The sequence below is a fragment of the Lissotriton vulgaris genome, chromosome 10 (assembly GCF_964263255.1).
Source record: "Lissotriton vulgaris chromosome 10, aLisVul1.2, whole genome shotgun sequence".
In the NCBI taxonomy this organism is placed as follows: domain Eukaryota; kingdom Metazoa; phylum Chordata; class Amphibia; order Caudata; family Salamandridae; genus Lissotriton; species Lissotriton vulgaris.
In genome coordinates, this window is record NC_141698.1 from 784,265,344 (window position 1) to 784,287,671 (window position 22,328).

Consider the following 22,328-nt stretch of genomic DNA (forward strand, 5'->3'; position numbering starts at 1 on the left):
CACTGCTTGAGCCTGCACAATTTATTTGATGTAAATCGATTGCCTGCATAATAATCTCATCTAAATTGATAGCCTGCATAATTATTTGGTTTTTGCTGAGGTATACTTGATAGCAGCGCTTATTGCCAAGGTGCGCTAGTCCAACTTTTAAATTGTGCTGCCTGCTGATTGAATTTGCCTGATTGTGCCGACGCCACTGCCATTTGCCTCGTGCATTCGCCTATCGTGCCCCAGTCCGGTTTCATTATTGGCTTGCAGCCATTTTGTTTGTTGTTTGAGCCTCCCTGCCCTGATCTCCACCCCGCTCCCACCTCCCAGCTGACCCTCCCTCCCACTGATACTGATTACCCCGCTCCGCCGTAGTTGCGCTGTGACCGTCCTGCTCCCAGCAGAAGCGGTCGCTCCACACGCTGCTCCACGCCTTCACCTGGTACAGTAGCGATCTCGCACGGCACTGCTTGAGCCTGCACAATTTATTTGATGTAAATCGATTGCCTGCATAATAATCTCATCTAAATTGATAGCCTGCATAATTATTTGGTTTTTGCTGAGGTATACTTGATAGCAGCGCTTATTGCCAAGGTGCGCTAGTCCAACTTTTAAATTGTGCCGCCTGCTGATTGAATTTGCCTGATTGTGCCGACGCCACTGCCATTTGCCTCGTGCATTTGCCTATCGTGCCCCAGTCCGGTTTCATTATTGGCTTGCAGCCATTTTGTTTGTTGTTGTTTGAGCCTCCCTGCCCTGATCTCCACCCCGCTCCCGCCTCCCAGCTGACCCTCCCTCCCACTGATACTGATTACCCCGCTCCGCCGTAGTTGCGCTGTGACCTTCCTGCTCCCAGCAGAAGCGGTCGCTCCACACGCTTCTCCACGCCTTCACCTGGTACAGTAGCGATCTCGCACTGCACTGCTTGAGCCTGCACAATTTATTTGATGTAAATCGATTGCCTGCATAATAATCTCATCTAAATTGATAGCCTGCATAATTATTTGGTTTTTGCTGAGGTATACTTGATAGCAGCGCTTATTGCCAAGGTGCGCTAGTCCAACTTTTAAATTGTGCTGCCTGCTGATTGAATTTGCCTGATTGTGCCGACGCCACTGCCATTTGCCTCGTGCATTTGACTATCGTGCCCCAGTCCGGTTTCATTATTGGCTTGCAGCCATTTTGTTTGTTGTTGTTTGAGCCTCCCTGCCCTGATCTCCACCCCGCTCCCGCCTCCCAGCTGACCCTCCCTCGCCCCTCCCCTCCAACTATCCACTTATGACAGATGCTATTGCGCGCAGCGTTCACGCGCAGCGGATGCGCGCCGAAGGTGCGCCAAAGGTAAGCCCGTCTACACCCGTCCGCGCCTAGACCGCGCCCAGACCATGTCCTCGCAATATCCACCCCACTCGCTTAACGTATGACGCCGCTACTCTCCTCGCCCTTAACCCCGGACGCACCCCACAATGCTGCGTAGCTACCCCAGGACACACCCACGGACCATTTGCATGCCACTCATGCAAGTTCGCCTGCATCAGGACCCACACCAAATCATCCTCCTCCAAACACAGCTCCGACCCTACCCACCTGAAGTGCATCCTGCTCAACACCCGCTCGGTCCACAAACACGCCATTGAACTCTGGGACCTACTCGACACCACATCACCGGACGTCGCCTTCCTTACAGAAACCTGGATGAATGCATCATCAGCGCCCGACATTGCCATAGCCATCCCGGACGCTTACAAGATCATCCGAAAAGACCGCACCTACCAAAAACAGGAGGAGGCATCGCCATCGCCCATAAGAACACCATCCGAATCACGACCAGATCCGACAATAACCTCGCGACTGCCGAACACCTTCACTTCCAGATCCACACCGACCCCAGGACCACACTTAGAGGCACCCTCATCTACTGACCACCAGGAACCCGCACACAATTTAATGAAGACATCACTGACTTCATCAGCCCACATGCCCTCACCTCCGAGAACAACATTTTACTGGGAGACCTCAACTTCCACCTGGAAAAGAATATTGATAACACCACCACCCTTCTGGACAACCTGGCTAATCTCGGACTCAAACAACTTGTTGACACCCCCACCCACCTTGCCGGACACACGCTCGACCCTACCTTCACCTCCAGCAAACACATCTCCTTCGATCACACCACAGCTCTCCACTGGACGGACCACAGCTGCGTTCACTTCAGCTACAAACAGACCACGGCCCACAACCCTCCACAACCTGGACCACAGCTGCGTTCACTTCAGCTACAAGCAGACCACGGCCCACAACCCTCCACAACCTTCCTCGAAGAAATTGGAACAAAATCGCCACCGACCAACTCTTCACTTCACTAAACCAAAACCCTCCCGCCAGATCATCGGACCCAAACCAAGCGGCCACCGAATTCACACAATGGATCACCCACAGCGCTGACGAATTAGCACCCTTGAAAAACCATCAAATCAAACAAGGTAGCAAAAAGGCCCCCTGGTTCAACGATGACCTTAAGAAATCCAAGAAGTTATGTCGTACTCTCGAGAAAAACTGGAGAAAAAAACCAACCACCGACAACCTTGCCACCTTCAAAGACGCCACACGCAAACACCACCGATTGATCCGATCCACCAAGAAATCAGCATTCAAGGATCGACTCGACAACAACACCCACAACAGCAAAGAATTGTTCAACATCGTCAGAGAATTTACCAACCCCACCGCCGGCACCAACGACATCACTCCCTCCCAAGACCTCTGCGACTCCCTATCCTCTTTCTTCCACAACAAAATCGCCGACATTCATAACAGCTTTGGAAACCTGTCCGAAGAACAACCCACTCCACCCACCGCCGAACCAAAACAACACTCTCACAACCTTTGCGCCTGGAACCCAACCACGACTGAAGACACCATCCGCCTGATGAACTCCATCCACTCAGGATCGCCAACCGACCCATGTCCCCACCACATTTTCAACAAAGCAGACTCCATCATCGCACCCCATCTTTGCGATGTCATCAACTGCTCCTTCAATTCCGCTACCTTCCCAGAAAGCTGGAAACATGCCGAACTCAGCGCCCTTCTGAAGAAACCCACAGCGGACCCCTCTGACCTTAAGAACTACCGCCCCATCTCACTCCTCCCCTTTCTGGCCAAAGTCATCGAGAAAGCCGTCAATAGTCAGGTCGCCGCATTCCTTGAATCCAACAATTCACTTGACCCCTCACAGTCCGGCTTCCGAGCCAAACACAGCACCGAAACTGCCCTCATCGCTGCTACAGACGACATCCGAACGCTACTGGACAACGGAGAAACAGTTGCCCTCATCCTACTTGACCTCTCCGCCGCCTTCGACACAGTCTGTCATAACACCCTCATACAACGCCTCAGCAACATCGAATACAAAGAAAAGCGTTGGACTGGATCATCTCGTTCCTCGCCGGAAGAACCCAGAGTGTCCGCCTCCCCCCATTCAAATCGGAGGCAACCGAAGTCATCTGCGGCGTACCACAAGGATCATCACTCAGTCCCACCCTCTTCAATGTGTACAGGAGTCCTCTCGCATCCATAGCGCGACAACACAACCTCAACATCGTCTCCTACGCTGACGACACCCAGCTAATCCTCTCCCTCACCAAAGATCCTAACACCGCCAAAACCAATCTACACGAAGGAATGAAAGAAGTAGCCAAATGGATGAAGAACAGTTGTTTAAAACTAAACTCTGACAAAACGGAAGTCCTCATCTTAGGATCATCCCCCTCTGCATGGGACGACTCATGGTGGCCACCGGCTCTGGGCACAGCACCCATACCTACAGATCACGCACGTAACTGGGCTTCATCCTAGACTCCTCCCTATCGATGAGCAGACAAGTCAACTCCGTCTCTTCATCATGCTTCAACATCCTACGCATGCTAAAAAAAATCTTCCGCTGGATCCCCACCGAAACAAGAAAGACAGTCACCCACGCACTAGTCAGCAGCCGACTAGATTATGGAAATACCCTCTACGTCGGAACCACAGCCAAACTACAGAAAAAACTCCAGCGCATCCAAAACGCCTCAGCCAGACTCATACTGGACATCCCCCGTCAAGCTCACATTTCCGGTCATCTGAAAGATCTCCACTGGCTTCCCGTCAACAAAAGAATAACGTTCCGTCTCCTCACCCACGCACACAAGGCCCTCTACGTCCTAGGACCCGAATGCCTCAACAAATGACTATCCTTCTACACACCCACCCGCCAACTACGTTCATCCAATCAAGCCCTCGCCCCAATCCCGCGCATCAATAGATCCACCATGGGAGGAAGATCTTTCTCCTATTTAGCGGCCAAAACCTGGAATTCCCTCCCCACTCACTTCCGCCTCACACAGAACCACCTCTCCTTCAGAAAGCAGCTAAAAACCTGGCTATTCGATAAATGATGCACCCACCCTCACTCAAGCGCCTTGAGACCCTCTGGGTGAGTAGCGCGCTATACAAATTACTGAACTTGAACTTGAACTCGCTGTTGTCGCTGTTAACCGACATTGTTTTAATGAAAGTTTGCAGAACAAGTTTCAAGGAAAGAAAGATTAGGTGCACAATATTTTGGAACATTGTATCCTTCAACGTTGAATAAACCAAAAAGTAATACATAGGATTTTCGTCCTACTCAATTTTGGCGGATATTAACCTTTTACCCACTCCAGACGTCTATTGGAGTATTTTACGGGAAAAAGTGATCTGTGTGAAAAGCACGACTGAGTTACTCTAGTATCTAGCGTTAAATTATCACCTTACCAAACGTTGGGCGCCATGTAGTGTAGTCCCTGTATTCCCAATAGGCTCTGCACATTGGAATAATATATACTGTAGTTTAGACATAGGACTGAGGTCGACTAGGTCTCTACCGAATATATTAAACTTAATTGTGAGTGCCAGCTAGCTCAGAGGTCACTAGAAACTTTCTCGAATAAACAAGAAGGGATTAGCTTCTGACAACCGCATAAACATGACAAATTTGTTTCCCAAGAATAAGAAATCAATCTCCAGAGTCGTGTAAACAATAGATAACTATTTTACTCAGTCAATCGTGCATGCTTCGTTTCAACAGAGGTGCTGAGAAAATAGAGAGACAGGTGTTTCCAATAAAAAGTATTTATTGAACAGTCTTCTTTCTCAAGCATAAGAAATGTACTGCTACAATCGTAATACTGGTTATAAAGTACAAGGCATATAATACGAACAGTACTATAAAAGCATGATATGGTTTCTAAGCCATAAGTTGCCTAAAATGTATAAAGTACATACAGTGATAAAATGACAAGTACTCAACTGCTGCTTCTAAAGTACGCCTACCCCGGTGTACCCAACCTAAGTCTAGTACAAGGGAAGAAGTAAGTGGGGAGTAGCTTAAGTTTAGTAGTTCTCTGCCAAGAATCTATTCCAAGAATTCTCTAAGGGTCTAACCAGCTCCGTACCTTGGTTTTAGAATGAAGGAGGTCTTGTATCTCTCTCTCAGGACTCGATTTCCCAGATACCCGCAAGGGTAAGCCATAAACACTGGAGCTGGATTTCTCGGCAGGAGAAAAGACAGAGTCTCTCAGTGCGTCGGCTGGAGGGTCGGCTTCCTTCGGCACTTGCTGCTGCAGGGTGTCGGGCAAGTAGTTAGTCGATCTGCTCCAAAACCACAGTGTGTTTGTTTGGGCAAATGTAGGCATATTTATGCTTTGAAGGTGCCAAGTTTGACGTATGATTGGACTTAATAACGTCACTCAAAGACTCAATTCTTTGAAAACGCCAGGATTTCTTGGATAAATCCATATTCAAGCAGGGGGGAAGTCCCTAGCTGCTGAAGGCGGGTTTTTCCAAGAAATCGTTGTTGATTCTCAGAACTTAGTGGAAGTAGCCATGCCGTATTTGGGCTGCAATGCTCATGCCAAATATGGTACTGATTTATATGCCTATATAAGGATTGGATAATGTATACCTATATAAGGACATGAATCAGGAAAATTAACTAGGGTCCTAGATTAGTTAACAACACCACATTATTCTCTTATCATGAATGCACACTAATAAAAATTGAGTTCTGCATAGGTCTTATTCATCGAATCCCTCCAGAAGAGTGCAATTTTTCACCCCATTTTACCCTCTGTTTTGTGGGTGCATGAATATTTTGGGGGGCTTATGCATATGTATCTCTCCTTATATTCTACTCCACTCTCTCCGTGGCTGTCACAGAAAAAGCTATATCCGCCCATGCCCACCATCTCTCTTTTTTGTTTTCTTGTAGATTTTATTGGTTCCCTAAATGGGGAGGATTGTCCATGCACCCTTTTTTGTCTTCCGTCTTTGCTCTACCGCCCCATACCAGATCTTCTTTCTCTTCATCCAGCACCCCCTCTTGCACCCTTCTTTTGTCTGTTTTTTACCTCCATTCCTTGCCCCCTTATCGCTTATACTACACCACTATGTTTCACTTTTCAAACCTAAATCTCTTAACAACACTCCTCTATCATTACATCCCCTTTCCTATTCTGTTTCACCTCTTTTATCTTCTGTTCTTTCCTTATGTGCATTGTCTCCACCCCCACTTCCTGTCTGGGTCACATCAAAAATAGAAGACATATTACCATTACCTTTAGGTTTTATTGAAAAGCCCTTTTTAGGTCTCGCCTGAGCCAATGTGCTTGCGCATTACTCCGGCGAGATTATAGTAAGCGGAAAAGTAGTCTACCAAAACCGCTGCGGATCGCATACAGTTCATGTGATCTATGCGCGTGCACAGAGCCAGCCACAAAGCACACCACCATTTGTGCCACATCACTCTGGGACACCACCACATCACTCGGGGACACCACCACATCACTCGGGGACACCACCACACCATTTGGGGACACCACCACACCATTTGGGGACACCACCACACCATTTGGGGATCACCACCACATCACTCAGCCCAACCACATCATCACTCAGCACCACAACAGCACTGTTCTTGCTCGCTATCAACAAGCATTATCATAGCCAATAGGACTTGCATTAGGAAAGTGTAAGCTATTGGCTTTGTGAATAACAATGCTATTAAATTATATATTTTCCAAGCCAACACATATTTAAAAAAAATTGTCATTTACATTATCCAGTATTATGGGTATCTTTCATAGATTCACATGCCTGAATCATTCCCCGTCGTCGGGGTGGGAGTCCCCGGTATATAAAAAGAGTAATGTCATAAAGTCATATATATAGCAATAGGCCAGATGCATCTTATTAGTAGCATATCCATGTCCTTTTGTAAAAAGGACCAAACTTTGGCCAAGAGCCAATCAGATATCATCACCATCTAGAACCTTCCTGGAAGGAGCCCTAGTGCCTCAGATTTTCTACCGTATGTCGTGCTAAGGGAGTCTCCTCTGAGCTCTGCTCAGTTTCTTTGTATTTCTGGATTTATTTCCACATATTTGTCTCCGAATTATCATTCTGTGAGGGATCTTCCGTTTAGCCATGGCTGACGCTCCAAAAAATGGACTTTTCAGACCTTGTGGCAAAAAGAGGCTTCATGTGGATGACTGGCATGAGGACTGCCTTTACTGTCTATACCCTGACCATTCAGCAAAGGATTGTAAAGTCTGCCGTACTTTTTCAGCCAAAACTCTCAAGGATTGAGAGGGCCGACTGCTGATATGGCTTCAGAGACTCAAGGACAAGGATTTGTGGTAAATATTTGATTTACCGTCCTAATTTCTATGCAGGTAAGTACTTAATCAATAATAACTCAATCGGAAAGAAAGAGACAGAGTCCGTGGTGTTAGAGTTCTTAGGGGTTTTATTCCTTAAAAAGGAATGGTTCTTGAACCGGATATCATATTCCTGCCACCACAGGGGTGCAGGAAGGGATAGAGCAATGTTTTATTGACAATACATAGCTTATATACTTAAACCGTATGATAGGAACCAATACAGTAGGCGTAACAGCTGAGAGAAACAAGATAAGACACACACGTGGTAGTGATACGTAATTAGAAGGCGTGAACTAGGCGTGAACATAGAGGTGTGTGCTAGAAACGTCACATGTAAGTGTCATAAGTGGGTGGCAACAAAAGCAGAATCTTGCAATGTCAGCAGAAATCTGAGGCCTGGATGCGCGCGCAGCTGCATGACGCGTGCATGACGTATGACTGAAGGGTGCAGGGGACTTGACATTTACACTAGCGGAAAGAGACAGAAGTCTGGCATGTCAGATCAACTCGTGCCTCTATCATATCTGATATCTGATGTTTGGGAACTATATTATCTGGACGGAAAAGGTCTCGGGGGCAGAAGCTATTCTATACTGACTGTGAGTGCGTGTATAAGCGTCTAAGTGTCTGCATGAGGAGCGTGGGGGCATGGGCCTTCCATGGTAACAGAGGCTATGAATTACTTGCACGGAGACAGTGAGGCCGAGCCCTTTGCTCTGCAGCTGGGGGGATGTTTACTTAAACTAGTAGGCAGGAATGCATTTTCGAGGAGCGGAACAGATAATTCGAAGGTTGAATACAGTCTTGGCAGGCAGCAGGCTGAGCTAAACGCGGTGAGCCGCGCAGAGAGTAAGGCAGAGGTCACGGGTACAGAGACAGCCTGGGCTGAGGCTTTCAGAGTCAGAAGGCAGAAAAAGGCTCGATGGCAGAATTCAGGGCCTACATCGCCAGAGCTGAAAAACGTGTAAAGTACACCACAAAAAGACGTTGGCATGGCATACTTAGGAACTGAATATTGAACCCGTTCATGGCGGGTCTGAGAGAGGACATGTTAACGTTGGACGCAAATGTATTTGCGTCTTGATAACTGGCACAGGAGGGAAGTTACATGCACTTTAAACTCGTACATGGAGACGGTGGGGTACATGTTAGGGAACATAACTTGACCAAAAATTTATATTTCCTCATTCCCTCCTTGTTCCCTACGGACCCTTCATGATATATCGATCCTCATAAATCGATCAGTCTGTTCTTGTAACATCATTTGCTCTTCTTTCTTCCTTTGGCGGTTTGAGAAAAAACTGGAATGTTCAATGCACGATGTGGCACACAGTCCACAAATCGCTGGCCCACACTGTAGGCACAGGCAGCAACTGAATACTAGGACAAGGGCAATGCCTAGGAAGGATAGGATCTTCCATCCCCAAGCAGTCAATGTTGTCCAGAACCAACCGGACCAAGTCCAGGTGCCTGGATTCTGATGTATCAAACTTGCAATCTTATGAAGACGTGTAATAGCTTTGTATACAGTTGGCGCATTTTCTGGAATGAAAACACAGCAACTTGACCCGATGACCTTACAAGCTCCACCTCTATCTGCCAAGATGACGTCAATAACAAGACGATTTTGAAGGACAACAATCCGCATAGCAGACTGCTCCTCTGTTAAGTTACCTAGAGCGGAGGCAGTTTCATTTACTACTGCTTCGAGTGTTCTGGTTAATCTTCGTATTAGTTTACTGTTTTGGACGGGGCCTGTGAAGAAAAGGAATCCCTTATTGAAATCTGTGTATTGCTCCCATGCCGTTTCAGTATAGTCGACAATCGGGAGATCTCTTCTGAGTCTACTCTTTACTAGATTTGTATTTCTGTGATAATCAGGAGGGGCTAGGAAAACAGGTGGCAGAAGGAAGGCAATGTAACAGGTACCATCCCAATCTGGAGGTAAGCGTATGTATGCGGTATGGCCACAAACAAAATAGGAATGACGAGTAGCTTTAAAGGAAGACTTGCCATGATCACTGAATTCGACCACGGTAGTACATTTACTATGACCTAAGTGTACTGAACCCTTCTTTCTGACACATAAGTCACCTGTGACTGGTAATACTGACATAGCAGGGAGAACTGGTGCAGCTTCGGATTCAACAGTAAGAATCATGAGGTTAATTGTATAATTACCTAACCCATATACTTCATTTTCTAAATCAGTTCCTGTCCTAATGGGAAGTCCCTTCGTGTCAGGGTAGCAGACGTTGAGCAGAACTAGGTTCAGGTTTCCCCAAATCCAATTCCCCTCGAAAACAGCAATATCAGAATCTAAGGAATTAATTAATCTAAACCATGCACCACAGGAGCCATTGTGAGTGAACGGGTACGGGAAAAGAGGCAGAACTCCCTTGTATTTCTGATAGGGAGGGAGTCGGCCACATATCCAGCAGTTTGTAGCATTGTTAGTCTGATGGGAATGATGTAACATACTAATGAATGTGTTGTTGCGCAGCGCAAGTCTGTAGGACAGTTCGTGAGGCGGTAATTCACTAAAAGAATGTTCAGCAGAAACATTGTAAGCAGATTGTTCACGCTTGAAGATAGGGTAATATATGGGAAGCAATATACTCGCAACAATAATCAGAAGACTTAGGAAAAACATAATCAATAATGTCACTATACAGTGACTGCGGAGTGATTTACAATATGTACGTTTCTTGAGTTGTCTCTCTCTCTCTCTATCTCGATCTAGGGGATACATGTCAGAAACTATTTAACCGATTCACCTAGGGGAGGACTTAAACAATTAAACTGTCTGACTTGCTAGATCGGAGTTTCTTTCGGTACTCCTCTTGGGGAGTTTGTTCTCGCTTAGAAATTTTACAGTCACTAGATTCGAGGCAGTCCTTGGAGGGGGTGGACGAGTCTGTTTCTGGCATCAGTTCGTTGCATTTTTTAATATGACTCGTGTGGATCCACCCCTTTCTGCCTTCCACCTTGATCGCGGTCCTCGTTGTAAGAAGGACGGTCTTCGGCTCTTTCCAGCGGGGCTCCAGCGGGCTTTTCCTGTCGAAGTTCCTAATTAGGACTGTATCCCCAGGGCGGACATCGTGTGGCTTTACATCAGTGTTGTCAGGGAAGGCTGCAGCAACCTGTGAACGACATGATTGGAGTGCAGACATCAAGGAGGCAAGATAATCTGTCAGCATATTACAATCAACATCTGTAATTTTCTTAGGCATGGGCGTCCCCCACATATTCGGTGGTCTGCCAAAGACCACTTCATACGGGGCTAGCCCTGATCTCGAATGAGGAACCATCCTCATATAGAACAATGCAACTGGTAGGGCGACTATCCAGTCGACCCCTTTCTCTTTACAGATCTTTGCAAGGCGTGTTTTCAGTGTCTGGTTGTGCCTTTCTACAAGGCCAGCTGCTTCGGGATGTCGGACACAATGGAATCTCCACTGGTATCCTAGCAGAAGGGAAACCTGTTTCATGAGTTCGGATGAGAACGGCTGTCCGTTATCTGAGTACACGACACGAGGCAAGCCGTACCGTGGGAAGAATTCTCGAACCAGCTGCCTGGCAGTGGTCGGGGCAGTGTAATCTGGGACTGGATATGCTTCGGTCCAACGGGAAAGTGCACAAACAACTACGAGGACATATTTGAATCCTCGACAACGGTCCATCTGGATATAATCCATCTGGAGGACTTCAAAAGGGTGATCGGGAGGATGAAATCCACCTTGCTCTACAGGGACGCTTTTTCCTGGATTGAACTGACAACAGATCATGCAAGTACGCACTTTCTGTTTTGCTGCTGCTCGTAAGTGTTTGTTATACCAGAGATTCTGTAAACTGTCTAACATAGCTTTCTCTCCTAGATGTGCCGGACTATGTGCTGTATGTATCATGATTTGAACCATTGAGTCAGGGAGAAACCATGTAGATTTTCCCTTCGTCATCCATCCTTGATCTGTCTGAATCCCTCCTAGTTCAGTCCATTTCTTTATTTCATCTGAAGTGGCATGCGTCTGGATATCGATTACATCTAGTGGTGGGATCCCTAACTGACATACACTGTGTCGGTACTATTGTCTTTGTCACATCAGTAGTCTGGGTGTGAGTCAATGCTGTATGTTTTGCTGTCTGGTCTGCCAGGTCATTACCCTGGGAAACAGAATCCGTAACTTTAGTATGTGCTTTACACTTCATGACAGATATGCCCGAGGGCAGATGTATTGCTTCTAACAGTGCTTGAATGAGGGGACCGTGTTGGATCTTGGCACCATGAGAGGTCAAAAAACCTCGTTCTTGCCATAACATTCCGAAGTCGTGTACGACTCCGAACGCATAGCGGGAATCTGTGTATATGTTAACATTTCTGTTCTTGGCTAGTATACAGGCTCGGGTCAGAGCGATGAGCTCCGCCGCTTGAGCAGACAGTGTGTCAATACGATGTGTTTCTTTGACTTCAGTTTCAGTGGTCACTGCATATGCGGCCACTAATTCTCCTGTACTTGTTCTCATGCATGAACCATCCACGTAAAGTGTCAGGTCTGGATTTGTCAATGGGACATCTGTTGAGTCTCGTCTAGGCTTTGTTACTGCATTAATGATCTCTATACAATCATGTGGGGCTGGATCTGTCATACTCGAAGGTAACAATGTTGCGGGTTTAGGATGCTACAGCGTCTGATTTCTATGTGTGGCTGGAATAGTGTCAATTCATAACCTGTCAGTCGTGCTATAGTCAAGTGTTGAGTCTGGGTTCTATTTAAAAGAACCTCTACAGAATGTGGAACTTGAACTGTTAATGGATGTCCTAATACGATTGAATCGCTCTGTCTGATTGCTAAAGCTGTCGCTGCAACTGACTTTAAGCACGCAGGGAGTGCCTGGGCTACTGAATCCAATGTACTTGAAAAATAAGCGCAAGGCTTATGTGAACCTGCTTGGTCTTGAGTGAGGACAGACAATGCTGTACCATCACGTTCTGTAACAAAAAGTGTAAACGGTTTGCTGTAACATGGTGTCGCTAGAACTGGTGCTTGACATAAAGCTTTCTTTAATTCCTCAAAAGCCTGTGTATGTTCCTGAGTCCAAGGGAGGGCAGTCGAAGTCGCTGCCTCCTGTGTTGTTAACTGAATCAGTGGTTTAGCTAGAAATGCATACTGGGGAATCCATTGTCTACAGTACGAGGTGAGGCCTATAAAGGCCCGCACTTCTTTTGTGTCTGGGGTTGAGGCATATTTACAATTAACTGGATGCGATCTGGAGTGAGCTGTCTCCCCACTTTGGACAGCAAGTGACCCAAGTACACAACTTGCTGAACACAGAATTGTAGCTTCGAAGGAGACACCTTGTGTCCCTTGTCGGCCAGAAAATGTAGAACCGTCAGTGATGCTTGCTCACATTCGGGCTCACTTCGTGCGGTGATCAGCAGATCATCCACGTATTGCAGTAAAGCAGTGTTAACTGGCATTTGAATACAATCAAGTTGTCTTTTCAGTGCTTGGCTATAGATGCTGGGGCTTTCTGTGAATCCTTGAGGTGCGCGTGAAAATTTGAAACTTCGTCCATTTAAACTGAATCCGAAGAGATATTGGCTCTCTGGATCAATGGGCACACTGAAGAAGGCGTTCTTGAGGTCAATTACAGTAAAGAACGCTGCTTCTGAATCAATGGCAGTCAATAAGGATGAGACATCGGGAACCACAGGGTACTGTGGAACAATACATTTATTCAGCTCTCGTAAATCAATCACCAGCCGATATACTGGCGGTGCATTGGGATCAGTACGTTTAAGAATCGGAATGATAGGGGAATTACAGATATTGGAGTCGGTCTCTACGACCACTCCTTGGGTAATGAGCTCTTCAATGATTTCCAGTAAAGCCACTACAGCATCGGGTGGTAACTTGTATTGTCTGATTCGGGGTAAAACAACACCTGGCTTGAGTGTAACACGATATGGTGTAATATGCATGCAGCCTACATCAGTTGGGCCTTGTGCCCACAGGTGTTCTGGTACATTTTTCAATCTGACATCAAACTCTCGTAATACATAGTGACCCTTGAAGTCTCGCAGGAAGAGTCTAACTCCTTCCGGAGAGCAGCATATTACGGCTCCTAGAGCCTTTAGTGTTTTGATACCTAACAAGTTTTCTGGACATGATTTCGTGAGTAACAAGTCTGTAACACGTGATAATGGACCTACTGCTAAGGGGACAGGTTTCGATACTTCATTTACAATAGGCTGTCCTGAAAAACCAAGGGAAACATTCTGTGAGCCTGAGAGGGGTGCCCCTGGGACTTCATTATGACTGATTGTTGTGCGGCTTGCCCCTGTGTCAATTAAAAACTTGCTGTCTTTTCCCAATACTTGACTGTGTACATAAGGACCCTCTTGATCTACAGGAATCTCAATAAGAGGCAAACCAAACTCACTCTCTAGGCTGTTTCATGTGTAACGTGGATAATCGGGGTAATCAGATTGGGCATACTGGTACATCTGCTGTGACACTTGCTGAGTCGCGGCAATAGGCTGTGGCTGTGACTGTGGTACTGCTACGGTCTGTACTGAATGTGGTGATGCATGCATCGGCTGTGTATTCTGTGAAGTCTGTTGCTGGACATGGTCTTGTCTAGGCGGACGCGGTCTTTCTTTAGTTTTACCTGTTGCTATATTATGTTTCAGGACTGGGCATTCATGTACGTAGTGGCCTGGCTGCTTGCAATAGTTGCATGTCCCTTTAACGGGAGCTGCTGAATTCTGGGTCTGGGTCGTACCCTTTCTCTGGCCGTCGGCTGGAACCGACTGGGCCACTAACATTTTCATTTTCGTGTCTTTCATGCGTTTCTGTTCATGATCCTGTTCTTCTCTGATTCTGTTCTGATGGTATTGTAACATCTGCAACATCTGGGATGGCGTATTTGCTTGCCATGTACTCTCCACTTTGTATACGCGGTTCTTAACTAGTGGCAGGGAATTCTCGACTAATTTTGATACAAAAAGGTGCGGGTACGACTCGCTACTTGGTTTAAGGCCACTATTAATAATAAAACATTTCTCGAATCTTGAATAGAAGTCACTAGTATCTTCATCGTGTTTCTGTTTACAGGCTGAGATTGCATCCCAGTCTTCCTTTCTAGTTGTCAGTAATCTTGGCAGAACCTGCACTATTAAACCTGGTAATGCTTTAGTTTTCTCCCCAAGGCCTAGCCCTGGAGTACGAAGTTTCTCCTCGTCTTCTATTTCTGTCCATATAATCTTTTTCTCTCCCACCTCCCACTCTCTTTCCTTCAGTTTCTCGTAGATGCCGGTGGGCAACAATACTTTTAACATTTTCATGATATCTGCATATGTGTAATCTCCCATCAGTAACATGTCTTTAAGTTCTCTGTGAAAACCTGCAGGGTCTTTATCGTGACATGGTACTAGTTTCTTCATTTCCAATAGTTCTAACTTGGTCAGAGGTGTGTGTACATACACACGTTTCAGGGTATGGTCGGCACCCATGACTGGGTGTACTTCTCGTAATGGGTTCTGACTTTCAATGCCATGAAGACGCTCCATATGATACATTTTCCTTTCTGGGGGCGGAGCGGGAACGTATTGTGAGCTTAAGAAAGTGTTATATCTGTGCCGTTGTTCTAGAATTATTTGAATTAACTTGGTACTTAGGCCTCTCCATCTATCCATGAGTAGTGCTTCTAATGTATCGTGTAAGGGACCTGGATCAGAATGTTGATTTCTGTATAACGTGAGGAGGTGCTGAATCATGTATACACCTGCTAATTTCTGCTCGTCTGGGGAAAGGTTCAGAAATGTCTGTGCTACTGTGTCATCATTATATATATTAGGATTGTCAGCCCACAGTACTGCTGACCGGGCTAGTTCTTGTTCATCCATAGAATTGAGTACATGGTACCCCATTCGTTCTCGAAGCATTTTATCAGTGTCTTGGAACTGATGTTCAGGAGAATTCGGTTTTGATATGCCAGAGAGAAAAACTCTCTTGCTTTCTGGACGAATGCCTTTTCTAAGGTAAGTTCCCTTACCTACATACGCTATTGTGTCTGTAGTCTTTTCTGGTTCTTCAGATCCTTCCTCCTCCTCAGAGGAAGCTTCTTCTTTCTCTTTTTCGTGTACTTCTATTACTGCTTTTCTTATTTTCCTGTACATACTGGCTATGCAATTCTGTTTATCATGCTTTCCTTCGGCTATATTTTGACCCCACTTGGTTAGGGCATCCATTTCATCCTGTTCTGTCTCAGGCCTGTCTCGTTCTCTTATTAAGCAATTTATGAAAAAACGTAGTATATATGCTTGAGTGTCAACTTTCTGATGTGCCATGGCCTCCTTAATACTTTCAGGGTTTTCCCCAGTCCGGACAAAATGATATATCCTATCTAGGTGCTCTTTCATTCCTGAGAATAACACTAGGTAATCTGTAGCTTGTCGTAAACGTAGTGATGCTATCAACATCCTATCGTCTTTACCGGGAACTGGATCGTATCTGCAAACTTGAAGCGGTTCTTTGAGTATGTCGAAACGGGGTGATTGGAGTGAAAGATGCTTCTGCATATCCCTAAGGTGTAATCTGTGTGTTGCTGGCGGGGTCTGGTGACCCCCGGTCGCACCTCCTGAAGCTGAGGCTTGAGCGTTATCTCTCTGTGGAGTCTGTATCTGTATTTGAACTTGTCTCTTAGTAGGATCAGGCGCAAATGGGTTTGGTATCTTAACCTTAGGTGAGGGAAGTGGTGGAGGTGGAGGAACGACAGGCTGTCGGACGGGGGAAGCTTGTTGCGGCAATGGCGGGGTATGGTCTGGAGGCGGATTGCCATCTCCGTCACCGTCAGTAGGCGGGACGTGGGCACGTGGATTGGTGTAAGCGGGTGCTACATCGTTTAGATAAGAATTCAGAAATATGTCTTTAGTAGTCCTGTGGTTTACTTTAATTGGAACCAATGGTGGTGGTAGGTTTTTCGGCATTTCTGAAATGGCCTCAGGCGAACCCTCGGCCACTAAGTACATACCATTTACAAGATTGTTTCGTGCACGGTCTACTTGTTCGGCTTTTACTCGGATCCCTTCATTAACTAATTCGTTTTCTCGGACTCTATCCGGCGCTTCTCTAAGTCTATCTTCTCTTCGGAGTTCTTTTTCGGCTCGTTTATGCGATTCTTTACGCCATAGTTCTATAGCATCTTTCTGTGATTGTCTGGCTTTCTTTCTCCATAGTGCTTCTTCTATTTTCAGGATGCACTCGGCATCCCATGTTCCTGTAGCGGGCCATCTGTATTTTTCTTCTAGATGCTTAGTATAATCGGCCCATAAATCTAGATACAATATGGCGTCTATGCCATGCTTGTGGTACATGTAATTTCCAGGCGTGTCCCTAGGGGGGATAGGAATTTCTTCCTCTAGCATCCCTTTCCTAGTTCCTATCTGTTTCAACTTATTGAAAAACGGCATCTTGTCTACTTAATACTGGATACTTGATCCTTTCTACCTGAACTCTGAGCACAATTAGTTACACAAAACACAATAATACACATTAAAAACAATCACTCATACCACGACATTAATCACATGGGAACATTAGAAACATATATGACTACCCTCTATACTGGATGTACTGCTAAACAGCACAGATACACTGCTGAGAACAGTGCAAGAACTTGAATAATCGGATATACTGCTAAACAGTAGAGATACACTGTCTAAAACAGTGCAGACCGAATTTGTGTACCCAAACCCGTCTTTACCGGATACATAATAATGCACCCGTCTAGATACGTCCCAGCAATGGTACTCACCGGGAAGCACGGAAACAGAAGGCCTCGGAAAACTCGACTGGACTGGACCGGACTCGACTCGACTCGACACGTGGATACTTCGGAAAACTGGTGGGCCTCTTCACACCTCGGACCTTGCTTCTTTCGGCTAGGCTCTGGTCGGGATCCTCCGCACTCCTCACCGCCTCGTCTGGGTGCTGATCGCAGTCTTCGTCACCTCCGTGGGCCAGAGGGAGATACAGGAAATCCTGCCAGTACGCGTAGTTCCGTCTAACTGATGGCAGGGGACAGAGCTTGCAACGCACCAACCGGCGCGTGAGGTGGGGGAGGGGTCCCTATTCGGGCGCCAAATTATTGTGGTAAATATTTGATTTACCGTCCTAATTTCTATGCAGGTAAGTACTTAATCAATAATAACTCAATCGGAAAGAAAGAGACAGAGTCCGTGGTGTTAGAGTTCTTAGGGGTTTTATTCCTTAAAAAGGAATGGTTCTTGAACCGGATATCATATTCCTGCCACCACAGGGGTGCAGGAAGGGATAGAGCAATATTTTATTGACAATACATAGCTTATATACTTAAACTGTATGATAGGAACCAATACAGTAGGCGTAACAGCTGAGAGAAACAAGATAAGACACACACGTGGTAGTGATACGTAATTAGAAGGCGTGAACTAGGCGTGAACATAGAGGTGTGTGCTAGAAACGTCACATGTAAGTGTCATAAGTGGGTGGCAACAAAAGCAGAATCTTGCAATGTCAGCAGAAATCTGAGGCCTGGATGCGCGCGCAGCTGCATGACGCGTGCATGACGTATGACTGAAGGGTGCAGGGGACTTGACATTTACACTAGCGGAAAGAGACAGAAGTCTGGCATGTCAGATCAACTCGTGCCTCTATCATATCTGATATCTGATGTTTGGGAACTATATTATCTGGACGGAAAAGGTCTCGGGGGCAGAAGCTATTCTATACTGACTGTGAGTGCGTGTATAAGCGTCTAAGTGTCTGCATGAGGAGCGTGGGGGCATGGGCCTTCCATGGTAACAGAGGCTATGAATTACTTGCACGGAGACAGTGAGGCCGAGCCCTTTGCTCTGCAGCTGGGGGGATGTTTACTTAAACTAGTAGGCAGGAATGCATTTTCGAGGAGCGGAACAGATAATTCGAAGGTTGAATACAGTCTTGGCAGGCAGCAGGCTGAGCTAAACGCGGTGAGCCGCGCAGAGAGTAAGGCAGAGGTCACGGGTACAGAGACAGCCTGGGCTGAGGCTTTCAGAGTCAGAAGGCAGAAAAAGGCTTGATGGCAGAATTCAGGGCCTACATCGCCAGAGCTGAAAAACGTGTAAAGTACACCACAAAAAGACGTTGGCATGGCATACTTAGGAACTGAATATTGAACCCGTTCATGGCGGGTCTGAGAGAGGACATGTTAACGTTGGACGCAAATGTATTTGCGTCTTGATAACTGGCACAGGAGGGAAGTTACATGCACTTTAAACTCGTACATGGAGACGGTGGGGTACACGTTAGGGAACATAACTTGACCAAAAATTTATATTTCCTCAGATTGACCAGTCTCTTCAGGTGAGAGTGAGTGTTCCATTAGGAGTATGCACCCTTCTCCCAAAAGGCCTAGAACGTCATCCCCAGGACCATCTGTACAGCCACCTCAAAAGAAGACGCCCAAGTCTTCAGAGGTTCATTCTAAGGCTATTGCTGTGAAGGGTTCTCCACAAGATCCTGCCTTCAAGAAACCTTTGGTGACATCTTCAGCTCTGCCTGTGACAATGTCGACAGCCACTATCTCCACGTCGGTGGCGTCATCTTTAACATCAACGTCAATGACTACTACATTCTCGTCGTCGACGGGTAGGTCTGTTCCATCTCTGATTATTATTAAAAAGTCGTCGACGGCGCCACCGTCGACGAGTACCTCTTCGTCGACGAAGTCTAAACCGTCGTCGGCAAAATCATCGACGTCGACGAAAGCCTCATTGGCGTTGAATGCCCCATCGTTGACAACAAGTTCATCGTCGATGAAGTCATTGTCCTCGACACCAGCATCGACGAGACCGTCGACGTACCAGTCGACGGCGACCCCAGCGTCGACGAAGCCGTCGACGACACCAGCGTCGACGAAGCAGTCGACGACGACACCAGCGTCGACGAAGCCGTCCACGAAGCAACCATCGTTGACGGTCAACGTTCCACCGTCGACAATCGCTCCATTGACGGGTTCGACGACGTTAGGAACGCCTACATTGAAGTGTACCTATACGCACTTCAGGGTGACTACGCGTACTCTTACGCCGGAGTTGACCTCTCCAAGCAGGGTCCAACCATTCCCCCCTGCTCATCTTCTGGATAATAAGGACTCAGAAGAGGGCTCTATGTTCCAACAAGCGACAACCCCATCTGAACTACGTGTAAAACTTCACGAAAGCTCAGATTATGAGGAACAAGGACAGGATGATTTGAAGTACCAGGAGGAATTCCAACCTCCACAGCCTACTCAACAGCCTATGGTGTGTCTCCCAGCTTCTATAGTGACAGACCTGCAGATTCTCATTGCGGACTACAATCAGAGGTTCCCGTCCACTGCTCCGCCTCCGCCAGTGGTGACACCCCCAGTTGTGGCACCGCCAGTTGTGACACCGCCACCTAGGCCTCTGCCTATTCCTTTAGTCCTGCGACCAGATCCAGCTCCCTCGCGTCTTCTGCCATCCTCTGATGAGGAAGACGAAGAAGAGGAGCAACAACGTGAGGAAGGGGAGCTCCAGGACACACAAGACGAATGGGATGAGTATGTGATTCCAGGTCCAGCATCCCCTGTACAGGCACAAGCGGATTCACCCCTGGAAGACATTGGGGATTCCACAACATCGTAGAGAGAGCGGCGTTGCGCTTCAAACTCAAAGTAACGGCAACACCACAGGATTGCTTCCTTTATGATTTTAAAGAGCCATTCCAAAAGACGGTACGGTCCATTCCCATCACGGATTACATCTGGGAACAAGGGGAGAAAATAATGCAAAACCCTTCATCTCTGGCTCCAGTGCTGCCCAGACTGGATAAAAAATATAAAGCTCCTGACACAGCCCCAACTTACCTTATTGGCCATCCAAAGCCGGACTCTGTGATCACACAGGCAGCACAACGCCGATCAAAAAATCCTTCGGCTGCATTGGCTGCGCCGCCAGATAAGGAGGGTGGAAAGCTAGATCAACATAAGGAAGAAGTTTTCGTCCATGTCAGCTTGAACAGTGCGTGCAGCAAACTCTTTAGCACTGTTGGGACGTTACAACTGTCAAATGTGGGCAGATATCGCTCCATACTTGGATTCGCTTCAAGAGGAGCAGAAGGAAGAGGCGAAGAAGATTCTCCTTCAAGGTGAGCGTTCCGCTTCGGAGATGATTGATGTGGCGATGGATATCGCATCCACGGGGTTCCGGCAGCTGGCAGGAGCTGTAGTCCTGAGGCGCCAAGGTTGGCTTAAGGCAACATCTTTCCGGCCTGAAATTCAGACCAAGGTATTGGACATGCCGTATGACGGTCACCTTCTTTTTGGACAACACATCGATGAGATGCTACAGGGTATCAAGAAAGATACAGATACCGCAAGAGCTCTAGGTACTCTCCAATACAAGAATCCTTCCTTTCGGGGCTCCAGAGGAAGAGGTCAGTCCTCTAGAGGCACCTATCAGGGGTACAAATCCACGTACGGCTCAAGCCAAAAATACAAACCCCAGTACCAGCAAAGGCAGCAGCAAAACCAGTCATCCTACAACAAGTCTTCCTTTCGCGGACGAGGAGGAAAGAAGGACGCAGGCAGAAGGCAATGACTTCTCTCTGCCACAGGTCTCCAGTTTCTCTCCACCTTACAAAGTTGGCGGGAGAATTTCATTCTTCCTTCACAATTGGCAACATATTACAACGGCTCGGTGGGTCCTCCAACTTCTTCAATTCGGACACTCTCTAGAGTTTGTGGAAACTCCTCCTCAAAAGCCTCCAATCCCAATGCGGCACAAAAATCTGCAACTGCTGCAATTGGAACTCTCCCTCATGCTAAAAAAAGGAGCGATAGAAAGAGTCCCCCGGAATCAGAAAGGCAAGGGATTCTACTCCTGATTCTTCCTAATTCGAAAGAAGGAGAAAAAATAGAGACCTATATTGGACTTGAGAAACCTCAACCAATACCTCAAAAAACAGTCATTCCGTATGGTGTCCATCCAGGAGGTGCTGCAACTCCTCAATGCGAACGACTTTATGGTGTCTTTAGACCTTTAAGACGCATATTTTCATATACCAATCCACAGGAACCACAAACAATTTCTCAGGTTCGAGGTGGCGGGCAAGCACTACCAGTTTCGAGTATTGCCTTTCGGCCTAAAGTCGGCACCACGCATTTTTAGCAAATGTCTATCTCCAGCAGCAGCATACCTCCACCAACAACATCACCAGGTCTTCCCGTACTTAGACGACTGGCTCGTCAAGGCACCTACTTTCGCAGGCGTGACCAAGTCCTCCAACGCCTGTCTTCAGCTCTTCAATGGTCTGGGCCTTACTCTCAATGAGGAAAAATCTGTCCTTCAGCCGTCCCAGTGTCTCACTTTCCTCGGAGCTGTCCTAGATGCTGCTCAGAGAAAGGCTTTCCCTTCACAGGAACGTCAAGTGAAACAAAGGACCTTGGCCGCCCGAATTCAATCCAAAAAGTCCATCAGCGTGCGCCTGTACAAGTCCTTGTTAGGGATGATGTCCTCGAACATCCTGTTGGTCCCACACTGCCGCCTTC

The 22,328-nt window shown here is 46.9% G+C and overlaps 1 protein-coding gene across 11 annotated transcripts in view; it reads left to right on the forward strand.

Moving 5' to 3' along the window:
* The window catches only part of TAX1BP1 (Tax1 binding protein 1), an 804,469-nt gene that overhangs the window by 765,461 nt on the left and 16,680 nt on the right, over positions 1-22,328 (forward strand). The window lies entirely within an intron of this gene.